The sequence below is a fragment of the Anabrus simplex genome, chromosome 6, assembly GCF_040414725.1.
Source record: "Anabrus simplex isolate iqAnaSimp1 chromosome 6, ASM4041472v1, whole genome shotgun sequence".
NCBI lineage: Eukaryota > Metazoa > Arthropoda > Insecta > Orthoptera > Tettigoniidae > Anabrus > Anabrus simplex.
Window position 1 is genome coordinate 228,310,075 of NC_090270.1, and position 24,810 is coordinate 228,334,884.

At 42.2% G+C, this 24,810-nt stretch overlaps 1 protein-coding gene across 4 annotated transcripts in view; it reads left to right on the plus strand.

Moving 5' to 3' along the window:
- Positions 1-24,810, plus strand: part of LOC136876368 (sodium-independent sulfate anion transporter) — a 128,247-nt gene that overhangs the window by 5,815 nt on the left and 97,622 nt on the right. For 2 of the 4 annotated variants that reach the window (XM_068228409.1, XM_068228406.1), the window contains exon 1: positions 17,591-17,768. The exons of 1 other annotated variant lie outside the window; for it this stretch is intronic. The gene's annotated coding sequence lies outside the window, so the exon portion shown is untranslated. Of the gene's footprint in view, positions 1-1,119; positions 1,260-17,590; positions 17,769-24,810 lie in introns of those variants that run through there. One more of the 4 variants, XM_068228408.1, reaches the window with a different exon arrangement.

Consider the following 24,810-nt stretch of genomic DNA (forward strand, 5'->3'; position numbering starts at 1 on the left):
TTATAAATGACGAAATGTGAACTTTATGCTCAGTTTTTACATGAAGGTTGTGAGTTCATGGTTGGGAGGGGTTCTATAAAATAGTAAGGTTATGTAGGCCGGCAATTTTGGTCAACATAAACAATTTCTTCTTTTGAATTAATGACAAAGTAACGGGCTAAATAGCACGTACTCTCCCTGTATTTATTTCCGTATGTTGGCAGTGCTCAAGTGTCCAAATAGGTTTGGTGAGCTCTTTCTTCAACCATCACTTACAGCAGTGACGAATCCTTCTTCCATACGCCTTGTCTTGGGTGGCTGCGGTCTGGACATCTATTTAATGGACATATTGGTGGAACAGCGGTAGAGTGTCGGCCTCCGGATCCCAAGATAGCGGATTCAAACCCGGCAGAGGTAGTCGGATTTTTGAAGGGCGGAAAAAATCCATTCGACACTCCATGTCGTACGATATCGGCATGTAAAAGATCTCTGGTGACACATTTGGTGTTTACCCGACAAAATTAATTAAATCTCAGCCACAGACGCCCAAGAGAGTTTCGGTTTACTCGGTCTGCCATCTAGTGGGCCTAGAGTAAAACGGAACGTCGAAATTGACGAGCAGACAGCCAGATGGCATCAAATTGAAATGTCTGCACACGGTAGCTGAAGCCATACGATTATTATTATTATTATCTTGGTGTTGTCTGGCAGTTTATATTTTTATGAAATGAAATGGCGTATGGCTTTTAGTGCCGGGAGTGTCCGAGGACATGTTCGGCTCGCCAGATGCAGGTCTTTTGATTTGACACCCGTAGGTGACCTGCGCGTCGTGATGAGGATGAAATGATGATGAAGACGACACATACACCCAGCCCCCGTGCCAGCGAAATTAACCAATTAAGGTTAAAATTACCGACCCTGCTGGGAATCGAACCCGGGAACCCTGTGACCAAAGGCCAGCACGCTAACCATTTAGCCATGGAGCCGGACTATATTTTTATTATTTTAGCGTATGGCATATAAAGCATATTATCTCAAAATTAAAATTATAGTGCATAAGAAGTGAAGTGTAAGTACATCTGTGGCCAATACTGATTCAGCAACTCCTACAGTCGACAATCAAGATTTTTTTTTTTTTAGCCAGTCGACTACTTTCGGACGGAAGTCAACAAAATCCTGTCCTGGATAAGATCAAACAGGACACTCAAAGGTGGTGTGACTGAACGTTCTGCTTCCACGCTTTACAGCCGACTTAGCACAGCGTTGAGACTGGCCCAGGGGTAAGTCAAATCCCGATAGCTTGGCATTACACTCTTTTGGTGGATGCTACAGTAGAAGAGCTCATATGAAACTATTCTTCATCCTATTTCTGTTTTAACTTGAAGCTGATCGCAAATGAAGGGTTTCTGTATATACAGAAGGGTTCTAATAATAATAATAAATAATGTTACTGGCTTTGCGTCCCACTAACTATTTCTGAAGGTTTTCGGAGACACGAGGTGCCGGAATTTAGTCCCGCAGGAGTTCTTTTACTTGCCAGTAAATCTACCGACACGAGGCTGACGTATTTGAGCACCTTCAAATACCACTGGACTGAGCCAGAATCGAACCTGCCAAGTTAGGGTCAGAAGGCCAGCGCCTCAACCGTCTGAGCCACTCAGCCCGGCCAGACGGGCTCTTTCCTTGAGGTTTATCAAGCATGAGTTCTAACATGTCAGCGTGGACTGATATCTGAGTGTTAGACAACATATTATTTTTATCTTATGGCGACGATGAGATGGTAGAGGCCTAGGAGTGTAAATAATTTACATAAACCAGCAACAACTAACACAGCTAACACAGTACCACTCCGAATAATATCAAAAAAGCGTCTGAGAGCAAGCCAACCTGCGTGGCGAAAGCTTCGTTAAATGTGGCATCGCTGTTATTGTTGCCATAGCAACAGGTCATTTTTGAGCAGCGTTAGTCAACTTTTTCTCGCCGGTGGCGCTAAACATCAGACTCCAACTCTCTTAGGCCCAACTATAGCAAATCTCAAGCTGCAGTTCAAATTGAATTGTTTCAATATGGTGCAATCTCGAACTGTCGTTGCCGACACTTCTATTTAATGGGATCTAACATCTCGATCATGAATCTCTTGGGAAAAGGCTGGGCAGAGCGGGTGAGAATTGTTGTGGTACTTGTCGAATGTACCCAACTGTGCGTGTTGAGATACAAAAGAACTGGCTATTTCCCTCCCACGACACGACTCCAACGATTTTTGTTGATTGTTTGAAAGACACGTGAGGCGTGGGAAAAAGAAGGCATAGTAGATAAAATTAGGTCATCTGTTTGGGAACTGGCGACACAGATAGTGATACGTCAACAGAGAACTTCTGTGACTTTATATTAGTGGAGTGTTCTCCTTGTAGGCCGCAATCTTCTTCGTACACCAGCCATTATCGGTGAGTAATTCACTTCCTCATTCTCTTTTATTCTCAATAATAATAATAATGTTATTTGTTTTACGTCCCACTAACTACGCTTTTACGGTTTTCGGAGACGCCGTGGTGCCGGAATTTAGTCCCGCAGGAGTTCTTTTACGTGCCAGTAAATCTACCGACACGAGGCTGACGTATTTGAGCACCTTCAAATACCACCGGACTGAGCCAGGATCGAACCTGCCAAGTTGGGGTCAGAAGGCCAGCGCCTTAACCGTCTGAGCTACTCAGCCCGTCTCTTTTATTCTCAATGCCTTGCTGGCGAGACTTAGTGTTTATAGTGCACTATGTCTTCTGGTATGGGTTAGAACTAATTTTTTTTTTACTTTCATTGCCCTGTCTCAGTCTCATCCTTGGCTTTGACAACATGAAAGTGACTGAGGTATGAGCAATGCTAGTAATACCATTCCTTATGCAGCCAGTCTCTAACATGAACGATGTGAAAATGTCCTTCATAGGGTCGGTTGGTGCAAGCATTTCAATGGGCTTGGCAGAGTAGTAGCAACTTCCGGCTCGGTGAGGATAGCAACGGGAAACTACCCCACTCTTCATTTCCTTTGTACGCCTCTTCCGTGATTCCTAGGCATCTATAACAGCTGATGGTGGAACAGTTGAGGATCCTACCAGACTTTGGGCTGACTACTCAACATTTTATTCTTAATAATTTAATTTATGTTTTCTATAAGTCAGATATTGTTACTAAGAGCGGTGAGTGCTTTTGGTTTTTATGCATTTGTTTTCAACGTGCATTCATAATTCGTGTGCTCTTCGGAGCGTAACATTTTACAACTGATGACCAACTTTCCAGAATAGAGATAATAATATTAATATTAATAATAATACAACAATCATTAATAATACAACAATCATTAATGCAAAAGGGAATAATAGGCTATTCTATATGTCTTTGCTTCGTGTTACTTTGGTTATCTACCGTTCGACTCGTTGGCTGAACGGTCAGCGTACTGGCCTTTGGTTCAGAGGGTCCCGGGTTCGATTTCCGGCCAGGTCGGGGATTTTAACCTTAATTGATTAATTCCAATGTCTCGTAGTAGTGATAAAAAGGGGACTCTGGGCCAGGGGCTAATGCGCAAGATGGCCGCCGCGCGCAATCTACCTCTAGGGCTACCGCGCAAGATGGCCGCCACGCGCAATCTACCTCTAGGGCTACCGCGCAAGATGGCCGCCACGCGCAATCTACCTCTAGCTACGCGCTACGTCCTCAGACACCTTCAGAAAATAGGATGTCGTTATCTTATGGAATACTGTCGAAAGAGGCTACTAAAAGGGATACCTGACTTGGAAGAGAAAGTGTTAGCGAACTAGGGGTCATTAGCTGAGCCTAGGTATGATGTATGCTAAGCTGTTGTGTATAACCTCCCTTGGCCAACTCCTGTAGGTCACTTTATTCCGAGTTTGCATCTTAGGTACAATCACGCAGGAAGACCTTACCTATCCTTGTACTGAATACCCAATGTAATACGTAAAATTAATGTGGTGCCGGAATATAGCTCTGCAGCATTTCGCGCATTATCAGAATTCCCGAATACAGAATAAAATCCTTACTTACACTTTACGTTCGATACCCCTGCAGGCCTGACGTTGCGCTGACCACGCGTTAACCTCCTAGGCGATGGTGTAAGCCTTAATACATAACATGCTTCATTCATTGAGACGTAAGGCTGAAAAGCAACCTTAGGTCCAGGGGAGATGAGCGACCGCGCAAGGTATCAGGCAAAGAAAGACAAAGGCTACGAAAGGCGTGAAATATTAAAGATTCCTTAGCCTTCGTAAACCTAATAGCGTAAGGGTCGGAAAAGAACAAGAGTTAACCGAGGAAGGTCGGATAGGATAGATAAAAGTGAGTGACCTAACACAAGTAAGTAGAAGCATGCGTATACATGGGCTCTTATGGCACTAACCCGGTGGAGGCTGTGCTAGGGCTTTTTGCCTTGTATCTAATAAAATCCATGACCCAGCCTGGAATTACCCTAATTCGAGGTTCTATCCTCCTAACCGGATGCCCTCCTAACTTGCAACTCTCGGTGGAGTGATGTAGGAGGGTGATGGAATACTGCTGTAAGAAACGACTAAAAAAAGGGTGCTCGAGGGCTTTTAACTTCCGAGCGTGGTATAAGCGACAAGAGGACCTCAAGCTGAGTCTGGCATTAATTATAGTTGTTTAACATTTTTGAATAGGGAATCGAAGGTTTAGTGACTCGAGAACAATCTTCTACTCACAACCACGAGGCTTCAGGAATCTGCTGACAGTGTAGCCGGTTACGCTATGTAAGCAACTCAGCTGTCGCAGAGATGCATGCCGTTACAATTGACATGAATGAAATATCTGACCCGCACACACTTCGACTCTTTGAATACAACTCTGCATCTGTTGGCACAAAGGGGTCTATAGCTGAGTCTGGCATAAGTCTAACTCTGCAGAGCTACTACAGGGTTTACAACTTGTAACTCATAAGCTATTAGTTTTTATTAGCTTAACATTCGGAACAAGGCTACTATGCAAGATAGCTGCTATACTTTATTCGTTTAGACTTAACTAGAGGGCTGTCTCATAGGCTGACAACTTGTAACTTAAGACCTCATGCATTACAATTGTGTCAAACACGGAATGTAGCGTACAGGACCTGTTATTTCTCTTTCTTCTTCTCCTCCTTAACCTTTTTCTCAATATATTTGGATTAACACGACGAAAAGCATAGTTCGCAAGCCAGAAAACGTAATCATGCACAGTTATATTTATGACCCAGCCGAAAATTAAATCTAGGCCCTTGTTGATGTAGATGAAGAGAAGTTTATTACGACGGAAACACTTAGTTCTCAAGCCACAAAACATAATCATACGCAGTTAAAATCACAACCCGTCGGGGATCGAACCCAACGCCTTGTAAACTTAAGGTTAGTATGCTAATGATACAACCGAGGAGCCTTGTATCTAATAAAATCCATGACCCAGCCTGAAATTACATCAGCCCTCGACAATACAAACTATTAAGTGAACTACGAGGGGTTATAAACTGTGTGTCTCTTATTACTCTTAGAAAATGTACATTTAAGCTCTACTGATAAAATGTTAGTCTCTTCTATCTTTAAAGTCGCAACGATGTCGCAACGTCTATTGGTTAACACTTGGTTTCTTTCGAGCTTAACATTTAACCTATATAGGCTATACTCGTATATATAACCTGTAGCGTGCCTGCCTCTTACCCGGAGGCCCCGGGTTCGATTCCTGGCTAGGTTAAGGATTTTTACCTGGACTTGTGGGTTGGTTCGAGGTCTACTTAGCGTACGTGATTAGAATTGACGGGCTATCTGAGATGAGATAGCGGCCCCGGTCTAGAAAGCTAAGAATAACGGCCGAGAGGATTCGTCGTGCTGACTACACGACACCTCGTAATCCGCAATCCTTCGGGATGAGCGACGGCCGCTTGGTAGGCCAAGGCCCTTCAAGGGCTGTAGTGTTATGGGGTTTGTTTATGTGTATATAACATTTTACTCTTACGTCTAACTCTATTGATAAATTGTCGTTCTCTTCTGACTTCAAACTGGTTACCTATCTGACGTTTATTAATCCAAATTTCGTTTCTTCTAATGTTTAACTGCCTGCTGTCATTTCTTGATGGATACAGTACTTTGCATCCATCTCTTGGGACAGGCCAGAGTAAAGTGTAGCTTCCACCGAAGTCCCAGTCAACATTCATGGCTGTGACAATATTCAAGTTGCTGGGGTATGGGTAGTGCTGAGTAATGACATTCAGAGCATGACTAGTGCATCTGAGTGTTATGAAAGGTGCTGCTCATAGGGTCAGTCGTGCTGCAATAGTACTTTCTGACCCAGTGAGGAAAGCAATGACAAACTACCTCACTCATCATCTTGCCTAGTACGCCTACAGACAGACTAATTTTTAAACTTGCGACTCGACGGAAGAACATTTAACGATTCAGCTGAAGTTGGTACTTTTTTGATAGCAGCAACACCCTTATCGATTGTTATCTGCAAGAACGCTTCTACTTTGTTAGGAATAGCAAATTAATCTCTATTGGTAAATGGTTTATCTCTTCTAACTTTAAAACTCGTGACGATGTGTAACCTCTGTTGTTCATGATCAATGACTGTTCACAATGTACCTTACAGTAATGTAATCTATTCGTGTTGTGTATATCTGTGGTTATTCTTCAATAAACAACTGCACTGGATGATCTACTAGACTTATGGTTTTTGTTATAGTCCTTTACTATAAGCAGTTACAACCTAAGCTTCTCAACATTGTGTATTATTCCTGCTAAGGTACACGGGAAACTGATAAATGTCTGATTCTAAGAAAACGAAAAGTTTACCGTGCTAATGACAATGAGTTAAAACTGTGTGTTCAGAACCAAAAAGAAATTCGTGCTACACACATGATAGTGAACGGAACCCAGGGCTTACGTCTTATTATAAGGCAAAAGGGCTTCCACCTCCTAGCAAAAGAGCAAAAGGGCTTTCTCCTCCTATCAAAAGGGATCCTCCTCCTAGCAAAAGGGCAAAAGGGCTTTCTCCTCCTATCAAAAGGGATCCTCCTCCTAGCAAAAGGGCAAAAGGGCTTTCTCTCCTATCAAAAGGGATCCTGCTCCTAGCAAAAGGGCAAAAGGGCTTTCTCCTCCTATCAAAAGGGATCCTGCTCCTAGCAAAGGGGCTAAAGGGATCCTCCTCCTATTAAAAGGGATCCTGCTCGTAGCAAAGGGGCTAAAGGGATCCTCCTCCTTGCAAAAGGGCAAAAGGGCTGTCCCTATGAATAAAGTACATGCATTATGCCTTACACTATTCTTTCTAGCCCTATCAATACTATGTGTAGCCGCTATGTCCCTATGTAAAAAGCATAAGTAATAAATTGTGTACAATTTTTCCTAGTCCCGTGTTACTGTTCCGTTTCAAGTTCAATTCTAGCCCTTTTCCTAAGAGCAGGATCCCTTTTGATAAGAGGAGAAAGCCCTTTTGCTCTTTTGCAAGGAGGAGGATCCCTTTAGCCCCTTTGCTAGGAGCAGGATCCCTTTTGATAGGAGGAGAAAGCCCTTTTGCCCTTTTGCTAGGAGCAGGATCCCTTTTGATAGGAGAGAAAGCCCTTTTGCCCTTTTGCTAGGAGGAGGATCCCTTTTGATAGGAGGAGAAAGCCCTTTTGCCCTTTTGCTAGGAGGAGGATCCCTTTTGATAGGAGGAGAAAGCCCTTTTGCTCTTTTGCTAGGAGCAGGATCCCTTTTGATAGGAGGAGAAAGCCCTTTTGCCCTTTTGCTAGGAGCAGGATCCCTTTTGATAGGAGAGAAAGCCCTTTTGCCCTTTTGCTAGGAGGAGGATCCCTTTTGATAGGAGGAGAAAGCCCTTTTGCCCTTTTGCTAGGAGGAGGATCCCTTTTGATAGGAGGAGAAAGCCCTTTTGCTCTTTTGCTAGGAGGTGGAAGCCCTTTTGCCTTATAATAAGACGTAAGCCCTGGGTTCCGTTCACTATCATGTGTGTAGCACGAATTTCTTTTTGGTTCTGAACACACAGTTTTAACTCATTGTCATTAGCACGGTAAACTTTTCGTTTTCTTAGAATCAGACATTTATCAGTTTCCCGTGTACCTTAGCAGGAATAATACACAATGTTGAGAAGCTTAGGTTGTAACTGCTTATAGTAAAGGACTATAACAAAAACCATAAGTCTAGTAGATCATCCAGTGCAGTTGTTTATTGAAGAATAACCACAGATATACACAACACGAATAGATTACATTACTGTAAGGTACATTGTGAACAGTCATTGATCATGAACAACAGAGGTTACACATCGTCACGAGTTTTAAAGTTAGAAGAGATAAACCATTTACCAATAGAGATTAATTTGCTATTCCTAACAAAGTAGAAGCGTTCTTGCAGATAACAATCGATAAGGGTGTTGCTGCTATCAAAAAAGTACCAACTTCAGCTGAATCGTTAAATGTTCTTCCGTCGAGTCGCAAGTTTAAAAATTAGTCTGTCTGTAGGCGTACTAGGCAAGATGATGAGTGAGGTAGTTTGTCATTGCTTTCCTCACTGGGTCAGAAAGTACTATTGCAGCACGACTGACCCTATGAGCAGCACCTTTCATAACACTCAGATGCACTAGTCATGCTCTGAATGTCATTACTCAGCACTACCCATACCCCAGCAACTTGAATATTGTCACAGCCATGAATGTTGACTGGGACTTCGGTGGAAGCTACACTTTACTCTGGCCTGTCCCAAGAGATGGATGCAAAGTACTGTATCCATCAAGAAATGACAGCAGGCAGTTAAACATTAGAAGAAACGAAATTTGGATTAATAAACGTCAGATAGGTAACCAGTTTGAAGTCAGAAGAGAACGACAATTTATCAATAGAGTTAGACGTAAGAGTAAAATGTTATATACACATAAACAAACCCCATAACACTACAGCCCTTGAAGGGCCTTGGCCTACCAAGCGGCCGTCGCTCATCCCGAAGGATTGCGGATTACGAGGTGTCGTGTAGTCAGCACGACGAATCCTCTCGGCCGTTATTCTTAGCTTTCTAGACCGGGGCCGCTATCTCATCTCAGATAGCCCGTCAATTCTAATCACGTACGCTAAGTAGACCTCGAACCAACCCACAAGTCCAGGTAAAAATCCTTAACCTAGCCAGGAATCGAACCCGGGGCCTCCGGGTAAGAGGCAGGCACGCTACAGGTTATATATACGAGTATAGCCTATATAGGTTAAATGTTAAGCTCGAAAGAAACCAAGTGTTAACCAATAGACGTTGCGACATCGTTGCGACTTTAAAGATAGAAGAGACTAACATTTTATCAGTAGAGCTTAAATGTACATTTTCTAAGAGTAATAAGAGACACACAGTTTATAACCCCTCGTAGTTCACTTAATAGTTTGTATTGTCGAGGGCTGATGTAATTTCAGGCTGGGTCATGGATTTTATTAGATACAAGGCTCCTCGGTTGTATCATTAGCATACTAACCTTAAGTTTACAAGGCGTTGGGTTCGATCCCCGACGGGTTGTGATTTTAACTGCGTATGATTATGTTTTGTGGCTTGAGAACTAAGTGTTTCCGTCGTAATAAACTTCTCTTCATCTACATCAACAAGGGCCTAGATTTAATTTTCGGCTGGGTCATAAATATAACTGTGCATGATTACGTTTTCTGGCTTGCGAACTATGCTTTTCGTCGTGTTAATCCAAATATATTGAGAAAAAGGTTAAGGAGGAGAAGAAGAAAGAGAAATAACAGGTCCTGTACGCTACATTCCGTGTTTGACACAATTGTAATGCATGAGGTCTTAAGTTACAAGTTGTCAGCCTATGAGACAGCCCTCTAGTTAAGTCTAAACGAATAAAGTATAGCAGCTATCTTGCATAGTAGCCTTGTTCCGAATGTTAAGCTAATAAAAACTAATAGCTTATGAGTTACAAGTTGTAAACCCTGTAGTAGCTCTGCAGAGTTAGACTTATGCCAGACTCAGCTATAGACCCCTTTGTGCCAACAGATGCAGAGTTGTATTCAAAGAGTCGAAGTGTGTGCGGGTCAGATATTTCATTCATGTCAATTGTAACGGCATGCATCTCTGCGACAGCTGAGTTGCTTACATAGCGTAACCGGCTACACTGTCAGCAGATTCCTGAAGCCTCGTGGTTGTGAGTAGAAGATTGTTCTCGAGTCACTAAACCTTCGATTCCCTATTCAAAAATGTTAAACAACTATAATTAATGCCAGACTCAGCTTGAGGTCCTCTTGTCGCTTATACCACGCTCGGAAGTTAAAAGCCCTCGAGCACCCTTTTTTTAGTCGTTTCTTACAGCAGTATTCCATCACCCTCCTACATCACTCCACCGAGAGTTGCAAGTTAGGAGGGCATCCGGTTAGGAGGATAGAACCTCGAATTAGGGTAATTCCAGGCTGGGTCATGGATTTTATTAGATACAAGGCAAAAAGCCCTAGCACAGCCTCCACCGGGTTAGTGCCATAAGAGCCCATGTATACGCATGCTTCTACTTACTTGTGTTAGGTCACTCACTTTTATCTATCCTATCCGACCTTCCTCGGTTAACTCTTGTTCTTTTCCGACCCTTACGCTATTAGGTTTACGAAGGCTAAGGAATCTTTAATATTTCACGCCTTTCGTAGCCTTTGTCTTTCTTTGCCTGATACCTTGCGCGGTCGCTCATCTCCCCTGGACCTAAGGTTGCTTTTCAGCCTTACGTCTCAATGAATGAAGCATGTTATGTATTAAGGCTTACACCATCGCCTAGGAGGTTAACGCGTGGTCAGCGCAACGTCAGGCCTGCAGGGGTATCGAACGTAAAGTGTAAGTAAGGATTTTATTCTGTATTCGGGAATTCTGATAATGCGCGAAATGCTGCAGAGCTATATTCCGGCACCACATTAATTTTACGTATTACATTGGGTATTCAGTACAAGGATAGGTAAGGTCTTCCTGCGTGATTGTACCTAAGATGCAAACTTGTAGGGAAAAAATACTTTGTATTCTATGTGTTAGCAAATACATCGAAAGCTAGTCAACTTGCACGTGCAGTTATTTCTTCTATGTTATGCTAGGCTCTCCGTTTTTAGAACTTCGAAGATGCTCCCCAATATTACGCTGTCTGTAAATAAAGCATTTGTATTACACCTCACACCATATCCCTAGTCCTTCCACCAATCTCAGCATCAAAGTCCCTGGATCATGTCTTATCTCGTCTAGTTGGGTTGAGCGTAAGATCGAATCTCAAATTTGAGACTGTAACGCCCTTGTAAAGTTAAGCCTGGCGTCATATGCATGGGTTAACCTAGCACTCTTAACCATAATCAGGTAAGCAGCTAAGTCTTAAGAAGTTAACGATAGGCCATGTAAGGCGAGGTACTGGTATCCCCCGACCCAGAGTCTGTAGCTCTTGAATACTGTCATTAAGGCGGTAGAGGTGGGATCCCTCGCTGAGTCCAAGGGAAAAATCAACCCTGGATGGTAAGCAGGTTAAGAAAGAAAGAAGAAAACTAGAGAATGCGTCTATAAGGCTCTGTATATGTCTAATTACCTCTGTGTCCTAGCACAGCTCTCTCCTGAGTTAGCCCATCCCTGTTAGTTACCCTTACGACTAGCAGTATACCATTAATAAAAATCTACCCCTCCACCCTACCTCATAAAACAATTCAGATCTAAGTAGAGTAACGTTATCTTGGTAACAAGAGCTGTAGATCCGTCATCGCGAACAAGCTATGACCTGTAGCTGAAGACTCCGCGTTCTCTCTCAAGTCAAGTGTCTCGCATCATAACATATTGTCAACATTTTTTAGTACTACACCAGGTAGGGGAAAATACAGCTTAGCTCGCAAAGTCATTCTTTTTCTGCTGAGATGAACATGTCTCCACATTTACTGTAGTCAGTACACATCGTACACATATTTCAATCAGGGTGAGGATATTTGAATTGCACTTAAGCTCTTTAGTTTTGAGTTTATGTCAACTCCACGTTCGAATCCTTAGGAGTAGCATTTACTCTGCTCCTCTAGGGCTGAAGTACTCCCTACAAGAGTTGGCCAAGCAGGTTGGATAGACGATAGCTTAGCACACAACATGCCTACACCCAGCTAAAAAACCCGAGTTCGCTAATGCAGGCACAACATCACAGGTTGCTCGGCTCCTACCTAAGGCAAGGGTGCCCCTGGAGGAGCTTTACTCTGCTAGAACCTTACCACATCAGAATGAAGTGTCCTACAAGAGTTAGCCAAGGAGGTTAAACAGACGACAGCTTAGCACACATCATAGCTAGACTCAGGTAAAAAACCTAAGTTCGCCATTGCAGACACAACAACAGCACAGGTTGCTCGGTGCCCCTGGAGGAGCTTTACTCTGATCAACCCCCGCCCCCTCGGAATAAAGTGACCTACAGGAGTTGGCCAAGGGAGGTTATACACAACAGCTTAGCATACATCATACCTAGGCTCAGCTAATGACCCCTAGTTCGCTAACACTTTCTCTTCCAAGTCAGGTATCCCTTTTAGTAGCCTCTTTCGACAGTATTCCATAAGATAACGACATCCTATTTTCTGAAGGTGTCTGAGGACGTAGCGCGTAGCTAGAGGTAGATTGCGCGTGGCGGCCATCTTGCGCGGTAGCCCTAGAGGTAGATTGCGCGTGGCGGCCATCTTGCGCGGTAGCCCTAGAGGTAGATTGCGCGCGGCGGCCATCTTGCGCATTAGCCCCTGGCCCAGAGTCCCCTTTTTATCACTACTTGAAGGTGTCTGAGGACGTAGCGCGTAGCTAGAGGTAGATTGCGCGTGGCGGCCATCTTGCGCGGTAGCCCTAGAGGTAGATTGCGCGTGGCGGCCATCTTGCGCGGTAGCCCTAGAGGTAGATTGCGCGCGGCGGCCATCTTGCGCATTAGCCCCTGGCCCAGAGTCCCCTTTTTATCACTACTGCCGCCCACCCTCAACGGAGGGTCTGCCTTACAAGGGCTGCACCCGGCTAGAAATAGCCACACGATATTATTATTATTATTATTATTATTATTATTATTATTATTATTATTATTATTATTATTATGCTATTTTGCTTTACGTCGCACCAACACAAATAGGCGACGATGAGACAGGAAAGCTCTAGGAATGGGAAGGAAGCGGCAGTGGTCTTAATTAAAATAAAGCAAAAGACCATTTACCTGGTGTGAAAATGGGAAACTACGGAAAACCATCTTCAGGGCTGCCGACAGTGGGATTCGAACCCACTATCTCCCGGATGCGAGCTCACAGCTGCGCGCCCCTAACCGCATGGCCAACTCGCCCGGTGAGTAATTGGATGAAGTGGCACCAAGTCACAATCACAATCACAATCACAATCAATCACTACTGATCTGCATTTAGGGCAGTCGCCCAGGTGGCAGATTCCTACCATTGTTTTCCTAACTTTTTCTTAAATGATTGCAAAGAAAATGGAAATTTATTGAACATCTCCCTTGGTAAGTTATTCCAATCCCTAACCCCCTTCCCTATAAACGAATATTTGCCCCAATTTGTCCTCTTGAATTCCAACTTTATCTTCATATTGTGATCTTTCCTACTTTTAAAGACACCATCCAAATGTATTCGTCTACTGATGTCCTCCCACGCCATCTCTCCACTGACAGCTCGGAACATACCACTTAGTCAAGCAGCTCGTCTCCTTACTCCCAAGTCTTCCCAGCCCAAACTTTTGCAACATTTTTGTAACGCTACTCTTTTGTCAGAGGAGTCCTCTTCGATCAGAAAGGAAAGTGCCACTACAGCTGTGGTACTGTACGGAACGGAGTATTGGCCACTCACAAAGAGACAGGGACAACCAGCTGCATGTCAAGGAAATCAAAATTGGAGTTACTCGACTGGACAGCATTTTGCGTGGCCCAATTTCTTACAAAACTGCGAGAAAGCAATGTTATGCCCACGTAGTGCACGGCTCTTTAGTTACGAGAACGGCACTGGATTTATGTCCTAAGGGACAAAGGCCAAGAGGTCGACCAAGGAAGCGCTGACTCGACACCCTACTGGAAGACAAATATGTGGTGAAAGTCTCTTCTGGAGACACATAAAGACACAGACCAGCAGGTCGTGCAATTGAGCGGGATAAATGGGATGCAGGATAATTAATTCGTAGAGGCTTGCAGACTTAACGCTGAGAGGGATACCAGTCTATAATAAATATGTATGTATGAATAAGCACTATGGATGGTAAACTGTTATAATAATAAACTTATAATGTACTTTAATTTATCTCTGTCGAGGTAACGAGTTTCAAGAGCAGGATGCGCTACAGGCTCATTCGGAGATCCAGCAATACAACATCTCTCCACTGACAGCTCAGAACATACCACTTAGTTGGGAATCTCGTCTCCTTACTCTCACGTCTTCCCAGTCTAAAGTTTGCAACATTTTCGTAACACTATTCCTTTGTCGGAAATCACCCAGAACAAATCGAACTGCTTTCCTTTGTATATTTTCCCGTTCTCATATCAAGTAGACCGAGCTCGATAGCTGCAGTCGCTTAAGTGCGGCCAGTATCCAGTAAACGGGAGATCGTGGGTTAGAGCCCCACTGTCGGCAGCCCTGAAGATGGTTTTCCGTGGTTTCCCATTTTCACACCAGGCAAATGCCGGGGCTGTACCTTAATTAAGGCCACGGCCGCTTCCTTCCAATTCCTAGGCCTTTCCTATCCCATCGTCGCCGTAAGACATATCTGTGTCGGTGCGACGTAAAGCAAATAGCATTCATTCATTCATTCATTCATTCATATCAAGTAGTCCTGGTGTGGATCACTTACACTGGAACCATACTCTAAGGTTACATATTTCTTCATATGGTCATGAGGGTATTTGGGGGTTGTAATAAGAATGTAAAGGAGAGGGCGTAGAAGTCTCTGGTAAGACTCCAATTAGAGTATGGTTCCAGTGTATCAGACCCACACCAAGATTGCCTGATAAATAAATAAAATAAATGGAGATGAAGTTGGAAGTCAAAAGGACGAATTGGGTCAAATATTCATATGTAGAACGAGAAATTAAGTAATGGAATAATTTAAGAAGAGAACTGTTCGATACATTTCCAAGTTCTTTGAAATCATTTAAGAAAAACTATGTAAACAACTGCTAGGAAATCTGCAACCTGGCCGCAGTCTTGATTGATTGATTGATTGATTGATTGATTGATTGATTGATTGATTGATTGATTGATTGATTGATTGATTGATTGATTGATTGATTGATTGATTGATTGATTGATTGATTGATTGATTGATTGATTGATTGATTGATTGATTGATTGATTGATTGATTGATTGATTGATTGATTGATTGATTGATTGATTGAGACATAATTCACAGATTCTGTGTGCGGACCTTAGTGCCGGAGTACCGAATAGGTTAGCTCTGCGCGTTGTGGCACGGGTGCTAGCTGTGAACTCGGAAGACAAGTGGATTCAAATCTCCCAAGGGCCATCTTCGAAACGGTTTTCCGTTGTTTCCCATTTCAGCTTCAGGCAAAGGCCGGGATGGCACCTTTCTCAAGCCCGTACAATTAAACGTACGCCCTCAGAAACACCTTCACACAGCGTAACATGTAGTTTACCCCCCTGGAGGTACCGGAGAAAGTAGTGACAAAACTGGCGAGCGTAAAATGGCTTCAGACACCCTCGTCACTGAAAACCATACAGCGTGAGCATCATATTCACATAGCTCAAGTTAGCTTTAAAACAATCTTTTAAGAACATTGTGAAAACGTTTGCAGCCAAAACTAAAACATCATCCGTTTACCCTCCAGGTTCGGCTTTTCCCTCGGACTCAGCGAGGGATCCCACCTCTACCGCCTCAAGGGCAGTGTCCTGGAGCTTCAGACTCTTGGTCGGGGATACAACTGGGGAGAATCACCAGTACCTCGCCCAGGCGGCCTCACCTGCTATGCTGAACAGGGGCCTTGTGGAGGGATGGGAAGATTGGAAGGGATAGGCAAGGAAGAGGGAAGGAAGCGGTCATGGCCTTAAGTTATGTACCATCCCGGCATTCGCCTGGAGGAGAAGTGGGAAACCACGGAAAACCACTTCGAGGATGGCTGAGGTGAGAATCGAACCCACCTCTACTCAGTTGACCTCCCGAGGCTGAGTGGACCCCGTTCCAGCCCTCGTACCACTTTTCAAATTTCGTGGCAGAGCCGGGAATCGAACCCGAACCTCCGGGGGTGGCAGCTAATCACACTAACCACTACACCACAGAGGTGGACAAAATAAAACATAAAGTTTAATTTTTCGTTCATTTTTTTTCTCTAGATTAGGAGATTGTATGTAGGCCTAAGTCTAAGTATAATGCTCAAGATAATAACTTCAGTAAAATCTGTCTTCCTAATATTGGTATTATTTGTCATAATTAAATATGCTATTCTAAAGCAACAGTTTGTTTATTCAACCCTTGTAGGCTGTATACATATCCCGATATAATTTGATAAACTTTTTTTTTTTTTTTTTTTTTGCAACGATTATGATAAGTATGAAGGAAAATACCAAGCATACTGTTCTCAGATTATTTGTCAGTGAAATATTTTATCTTGTATTAAAATTAAATTACTTGAAATGTGGATTAAGCGTTTACCATCTAAGTTGAAGAAATGAATGGATTACAGGAATTACTGTGTGGTGGTGATTTACCATCATACCATTGTCCACTGTATATCTCACAACATTTTCGAGGTCTTTTTGCAATCGCTTACAATCCTGGAATATATTTACTACTCTATACAGTATAACATCATTCATAAAGAGCCTTACCTCTGATCCCAGTTCTTTACTTATACCATTTATATAGCCTATATAAGAAAATATGAAGGTATAATAATACTTCCTTGATGAACTCTCCTCTTAATAATCACTACAGGATCTGAAAATGCTTCACCTATCCTAATTCTCAGAGTTCTACATTCTAGAACCAGTTTACCTTCAAAAAGATCCAGTTAGCAACTTAAGTGTAACTGTGAATTTTTTTTTTTTTTTTTTGCTAGTTGTTTTACGTCGCACCGACACAGATAGGTCTTACAGCGACGATGGGACAGGAAAGGGCTGGGAGTAGGAAGGAAGCGGCCGTGGCCTTAATTAAGGTACAGCCCCAGCATTTGCCTGGTGTGAAAATGGGAAACCACGGAAAACCATTTTCAGGGCTGCCGACAGTGGGGTTCGAACCTACTATCTCCCGAATACTGGACACTGGCCGCACTTAAGCGACTGCAGCTATCGAGCTCGGTAACTGTGAATAAAGCCAGTGTTCAAAACTTCCCTCTGCGTGATGATAATGGTAAGATTTAGCAAGCTGAACAAAATCTGACTTCACTCACAGTAAGCATAGGGAATGAATCGTGGATGCACGTGTAGATATGAGCTGTGAGGTCAGTCTGACAATCTTGGTTTGTCCGTCTCATTTATCAGAAAACGTGCCGACTTGCTATCTTCACAGAAAGGGTATATGTTTCAACACTGAGAGGCATTTAATTTTCTGAGGCAATAACGGCTTTCGTTGACAAAAGAATATAGCTTATATATACGGCATATCATTATAGGATGCTCGTCAATCTTGAAGCGACTCTTCGGAGGCTGGCGGCAATATAGCCACTGTCTATTGTGCATTTCTAAGTCCAACACGTTTAGTAACTTACAAACTGAACAGGATATTCTTCGAACCAGTGCTAGCTTTTACAAAAAGTTTGCTTGGGTTGGTGATACGATACATATGGAGAGTGCCATTTGTAGGCGAGAAGACCGGTAAGTGTCAGATACGTTCTAAAATAATGAAGGGAATCTATGTTTATAATTAGAATATATATCTATGTATCAAACACGGAAAACAAAAACTTAGCAGGAACTCAGCGTAGGATGAGTCAGCTAAAGTTTTCGGTACACAAACATCTCTCTAAAATGTATGAGCAATCAGTGGCGGCTGGTGATTCATTGATATAATATGATTACAGGCTAATTTTCAGATCCAGATACATCAACAATGCTTTTTATTATTAAAAATAAAACAAACATTGTACATTTCTATTTTCAGGAATATTACTACAACCCAGTAACATATTTTTCATTTGAAAACTCTTTTACCATATTGAAATGAAACACTTTGAGGTAGCCTAATTCCGGTATTGTATCTAGTTTCGAAATTAAACGTCGCGTGGGCCTACCTATTCGTTTTACCTAGGATTTTTCTTCGGCAGTCCGTTGCGGAAACGGCCCAGACATTTAACACTGCACCGAATTGATATTCTAGCAATATACCACTAACTGATAAAAAAGCACAATAATAAAAACACACATGCTGACATGAATGTTTACACAGTGAAATCAACAAGCTACTTAGCTTGTACGCACATAACAAAGCTCACAACTACACTGAAAGAAATGGCGGTTTTTATTTTCAAATTTAAAGCCATGAGCTATATATCCAACAGATGAACTTCTATCCAGTGTCGTTGGGGGACATCCCTGTTCTATAACAGACTCTCACATTGAGCGCCAACGGTCTCTGGCGACTTTGCTAGTAGGTGGTTACGTAGGAGCACGGCCGACTGGATCCCTCGCTGCGCTGCAAGAAGCTAGCTAGAGCGACGCATCAAGTCGGTCGTGGTAGGAGGAGCCAGGTTGATAAACCTCCATTTAAGCAATGTATAAGAAGCCACGCCTATCCTTTCCTCTTCCCGCGTACCCCTCTGGCAGCCTAAAAGCACCCCTCGATCATCCCCGCGCACTCCTCTGGCAGCCAAGGTTTCATCCTACCACAGGTTGACTCTCTGCTGCAAACTTTTCCGCTCCTGCAGTGAACATCTAAGTGTACCGGCTTGTAGTCTCCTGTAGACAATATTTGCTGTTTCAAGCTCTTGAAAGGTTTGTCTTGTTGAATGAAAATACAGTAGTTGAGTAATCCAAATTATAAAACTTTACCTAAAATAAACATAAAAAATTAATGGGGGTAGCGCAAACCTGCAACCTTATGGAGAAACCGCCCCTGTGAGCAATTCAAAGTGGTTTTAAAAGTAAAAGAAATAGCCATTATCGATGAGTTTTTAATGTCACCGGTCACTTCATCTGTGGAATCACTGTGTTAGAAAAGTGGAAAATTAACCGGAGAATCAATCAATCAGTAAATCAATCAATTAATCAATCAGTCAATCAATCATCAGTGATCTGCATTTAGGGCTACTACCCAGGTGGCAAATTCCCTATCAGTTGTTTATCTAGCTTTTCCTTAAATACTTTCAGATAACTTTTTTCGAACATTTCCCTTGATAATTTATTCCAATCCCTTATTCCTTGTCCTATAAATGAATATTTGCCTCGATCTGTCCTTTTGAATTCCAAGTTTATCTTCATAATGCAAAGATTTTTCCTACTTGTAAAAGCTCTACTCAAGCTTTTCCTTTTACTTATAACATTCCACGCCAGCTTACCACTGGCAGCTCGAAACAAACCATAAAGTCGAGCATCTTGTCACCTTACTCTTCTAAGTCTTCCCAGCCCAGAGTTTGCAAAATTTCCGTAACACTACCCCTTTGTTGGAAATCATCCAGAACAAATCGTGATGCTTTCCTTTGAATATTTTCCAGTTCTCGTATCAAGTACCATTCACTCGTTAATATGATTACCCCCAATGAAGATCATTCCTTATATTAACTTTTTTTTTTTTACAAGTTGCTTTACGTCGCACCGACACAGATAGGTCTTATGGTGACGATGGGACAGAACAGGTTTAGGAGTATGAAGAAATCAGCCGTGGCCTTCATTGATGTACAGCCCCAACATTTTCCTGGTGTGAAAATGTGAAACCACAGAAAACCATCTTCAGGACTGACGACAGTGGGGATTGAACCCACTTAAGCGACTGCAGCTATCGAGCTCGGTCCTTATATTAATTCCTAGGTACTTACATTGTTCCCCATCAACACAATAATTAAAACTGAGAGGACTTTTCCTCTTGATGAATCTTACAACTTGACTTTTCATCCCATTTACATTCATACCATTGTCTGTAGTTCATTTCACAACATCAAGTTCCCCTGCAGTCGCTCACAATCCTGCAACTCATTGACTACACTATACCGTATAATATCATCCGCAAACAGCCTTATCTGTCATTCCAGACCTTTACTCATTTCATTTATATAATCATGCATACCTATATAATCAGCAATCTGTCTTCGAATTCGTCAGTGATTCTGCAGTAAAATGCACCGATTGTCTTTGCATTCACAGAATTCACTTCATGGTTTTTTCAGAGGCTGTGAAAAAGCCGACTGACTGTCCAAAGTAATAACGAATTTTATTTTCAAGTTAATAATAATAATAATAATTATAATAATAATAATAATAATAATAATAATAATCGTATGGCCTCAGCTACCGTGTGCAGACATTTCAATTTGACGCCATCTGGCTGTCTGCTCGTCAATTTCGACGTTCCGTTTTACTCTAGGCCCACTAGATGGCAGACCGAGTAAACCGAAACTCTCTTGGGCGTCTATGGCTGAGATTTAATGAATTTTGTCGGGTAAACACCAAATGTGTCACCAGAGATCTTTTACACGCCGACATCGTACGACATGGAGTGTCTAATGGACTTTTTTCCGCCCTTCAAAAATCCGACTACCTCTGCCGGGTTTGAAGTTTCAAGTTGATATTGTTTAACATTAGAATCTGAAACTTAAGAACAAGAAGATGATTGAATTCTGTTTTAAAATGTGAAAAAAATATTGCTAGGCCTAAGTTCTTCGGCTACACGGAGTAGCATAGAAGCACGGATATGTTCTGTCCTAGTATACATAGATGACGTACGCTGGTTGCCATGCTTACCGTGGTGTCGGAAAAACTGTCGACGCAAAATTGTCCACACTAAAAGGTGCTTAGCTGGGCGCCGCGCCGTTGAGGCTAGCCCGGTGCGGCCGGGCTGGCCTGACGTAAATGCGGGCAGCTTACATAACAACATACGTCACAGTGAAGCGAAAGAGCGAACACACTTTGCAGGGAAGGGAGCATTGACATTCGATTGTGATTACGAAGCCCTCCTTCTATACTCAGCGAAGTGCTGATTGGGGTACATTATTTAAAATACAACTATAATCGCAACAAAAAATTGACCGTTTCAAGATATTCGGGTTTGATTATATACTGCGCTCGATATAAACAGTCAGTTGTATTTTCTTATATTTATTCATTCAAAGAAAACTGACCAGTTATAATTTTGTGTTACAAAGGTACAGGGTTTAGGCGTACAAGCTACGATTTACAATTCCTTGGATGGGAATGACAGTATTTGCTTTTTTTAAAATGAAAACCTGTATTCCTGTTATTAAGCATAGAGCAATATAATTAGCATAATACAACAATAATTTTGCACAGTGTTGTAGTGTTGTGTGACTTCCCCTGTTCACTGAATTTCTGAAAATAATATTTAAAATTTAACAGGCGTCCGGTGTTAATAGCAAGCCTCTAAATGGTGAGAGGGAGTTTCATCACCAGTGAGGACATAGATATTTACTATCCAAGATTACTGTAAAGTACAACAACAGTGGAAATGTATCTACCAGATAGCCTAGATGTACAGTATACCTTCAAATAAATAACCTCCCTGATTTTGTTCCCGGTAAGGATTGGATTGTTAGTGAGTTTATCAGATAATTTAAACTCAAACAACCACAAGCCACAGATTATCCACTTTAACTCCGTATTATATTAGAACTGTTTCTAAATCACCTCTTAAAAGGTCATAGTGAAAATCGTAATTCATTGCGTACATTATAAAAATAGTTGAGGTTGTAGGACAAACTCTTTATAGTATCCGTTCAAAATACATAAACTGCAATGAACAAACATAACTTATTTCTTCTTCTTCTTCTTCTTCTTTATCTGTTTACCCTCCAGAGTCGGTTTTTACCTCGGACTCAGCGAGGGATCCCACCTCTACCGCCTCAAGGGCAGTGTCCGGGAGCTTCAGACACTGGGTCGGGAGATACAACTGGAGAGGATGACCAGTCCCTCGCCCAGGCTGCCTCACCTGCTATGCTGAACAGGGGCATTGCGGGGGGATGGGAAGATTGGAAGGGATAGACAAGGAAGACGGAAGAAAGCGGCCATGGCCTTAAGTAAGGTACCATCCCGGCATTTGCCTGGAGGAGAAGTGGGAAACCACGGAAAACCATTTCGAGGATGGCTGAGGGGAGAATCGAACCCACCTCTACTCAGTTGACCTCCCGCGGTTGATTGGACCCCGTTCCAGCCCCCGTACCACTTTTCAAATTTCGTGGCAGAGCAGGGAATCGGAGGCGGACAACTTATTTCTTACAACGTAAATTGAAAATGACGTGGATTTCTGCCCTCTTTCTTTCATTATTTTTTGCCTCCATTTTAAACTTGGGTATCGCAGCAGTGATCGAGAGAGACTGGGAGAACTTCGCCTAACCTTCACGGACTGTGACGTAGCCACAACGTCACTGTGGTTGAATAGCATACGCTCATCGCCTGCCAGCCCGCCCAGTTACAATGCTGGGCGCCCGCGGGACAAAATGCCCAGCGTGAACACCTCTGTTCTAGATAGACCCCAGTCCAAAAACATACCCATGTTAAAAATCACATAAAGAATTCAAATTATGTACTTAATGAAGTATCAAAGTACAGAGAAATTGGCTTCGGGCAGCATTTCAAATTATCTCGAGTTGCATTTGAGTTTAGTAGGTGTTTAAAACAACCTGAAAATGTTGTATCTGCCAATAACACCGCTTTTATAACAAATACACACAGTATTATAATATCAAATTTTCAACTAAATAAGTATCTATGAGTTCTGAAATGTATGATCTACCTTTTAGACCTTTAGAAACTGTTTCTCCTACCATTCCACATCTTTGAAACATTTGGCATGAATAAAAATGAACTACCTTTAATCAGCGCATCCTTATGGGTGCAATATGTATTCATAGATTATATTAAATTAAATCATTATCACATATATTAAGATTGTGCAACTAACTTCACATGGCCCCAAAGTTCCCCACCGAGCTCGATAGCTGCAGTCGCTTAAGTGCGGCCAGTATCCAGTGTGGTAGTTTGCTATTGCTTTCCCCACTGGTCCAGAAAGTGCTATTGCAGCATGACTAACCCTCTTAGCAATACCGTTCATAACACTCAGGCGCACTGGTCGTCGTGCTCCGAATGTCATTACTCAGCACTACCCATACCTCAGCAGCGTCCATACTGTCACAGCCATGGATGAGACTGAGACTTCGGAGGAAGCTACATTTTTCTCTGGCCCGTGCCAAAAGATAGATGAAAAAGTACTGTACCCATCAGGAAATGACAGCAGGCAGCTAGTGGAAGTGGCTGGGTTGTTATTAAATGCGAGGGCGTATGTATTACGCATGAAATTTGCGTTCTTATAGCAACGAATAGATAATGGCACTGACTTTACGTAGATGAGGAGCAGCAGCACTGGTTGACATAGTTACAACTGTGTCGAGAAACTGACGACGCTAATTCCAAAAAGACCTCCAGCCCAAAAACATGTTCATGTTAAAAGTGAGAGAAAGAAGAAATTATAAAATAATTTGTCAGTCTCAGAATCCAGAATCCGGAACTAGAACACTTTTTAAATCAATACAGAAAATCAAGTTATTTAATATCATATATTGAGGACGATAATATATAATGTCTTTATGACCTCTGGAGAGGCCTGGTGCAGGTCTTTCAACTTGACTCCTATAGGCGACCTGCGCGTCTGTGAGGAGGGGGCCCTACCTAGGATGATTTCCTATGCTTAAGGTAACACACACGCAACTTCCTGTTAAGGTTACAGTCTCCGACACTGTCGGGAATAGAAACGGGGACCCCTTGGACCAGAGGCCAGCATGCTAACCATTTAGCCATGGAGCCAGACACAAGAGAACCAAAAGAAAAAAGTTTTTAACCATCTTCGTCATAGGTGGATGCCATTCACGTAGGTCAAACTGGTCACAGTGACCTGGACACGCACTAACTGTGATTTGTGATCGAATATCAGGAAGTTGCCATAAGAGCATTTAAGGCCTTTCAACAAGCAGCGAAAATGAGACAATGATGGTAAGTGAAGAAGTTCATGTTGTCTGCAGTATTTATATATTTTTAGAGTTTTTTTTTGTTTTTAGCAAAAGAGCTTCCAATAACAGTTCACTATCATAACGCATGCCATTTGATGTTTTATAATTGCTTTCTCTTCATAACGGCATCCACTATCAATTTTGTTTCCTCTCGAGTCGGTCATTGCAAACCTATGCTGTGGAGGATTTGATCTGAATTTCCGTAGCAAGCTCACTTACTTACTTTTTTATTCTTGAATATATTTATCACTCAAAATGTTGACTTTTCTGTTAAGAAATTTAATTTTTCTTGTCAAGAAAACAACTGTGATTTTCATTTCTTTCGACCGATTTATCATACAAGTCTTGTCTTGTAATGATGGAGAGCAAACCTATGACGAATTCCGAAGTTTCATTAACTCTACGTAGACCAAGGGAGGGTCAATTTATGTCCACACTTTTTTAAGAACTATTACTATTATAGTATAGAATATGTTCAGACAATGGTGTTCTCATTTTTTGTCAGAAATAGTATAAAGTTAACGATTCAATAAAGACAATGAAGTTTTTTGGTTGAAAACCTAATTATATGGTCTAAATTTTGAAGTGGTCACAAGATAGCCCTCCCTTGGTCCAACTTGTAACAATTTTATTTATTTATTTAAAGTTATAAACGTATGTTACAACCAAATGTGGAACATCGTCCTGCA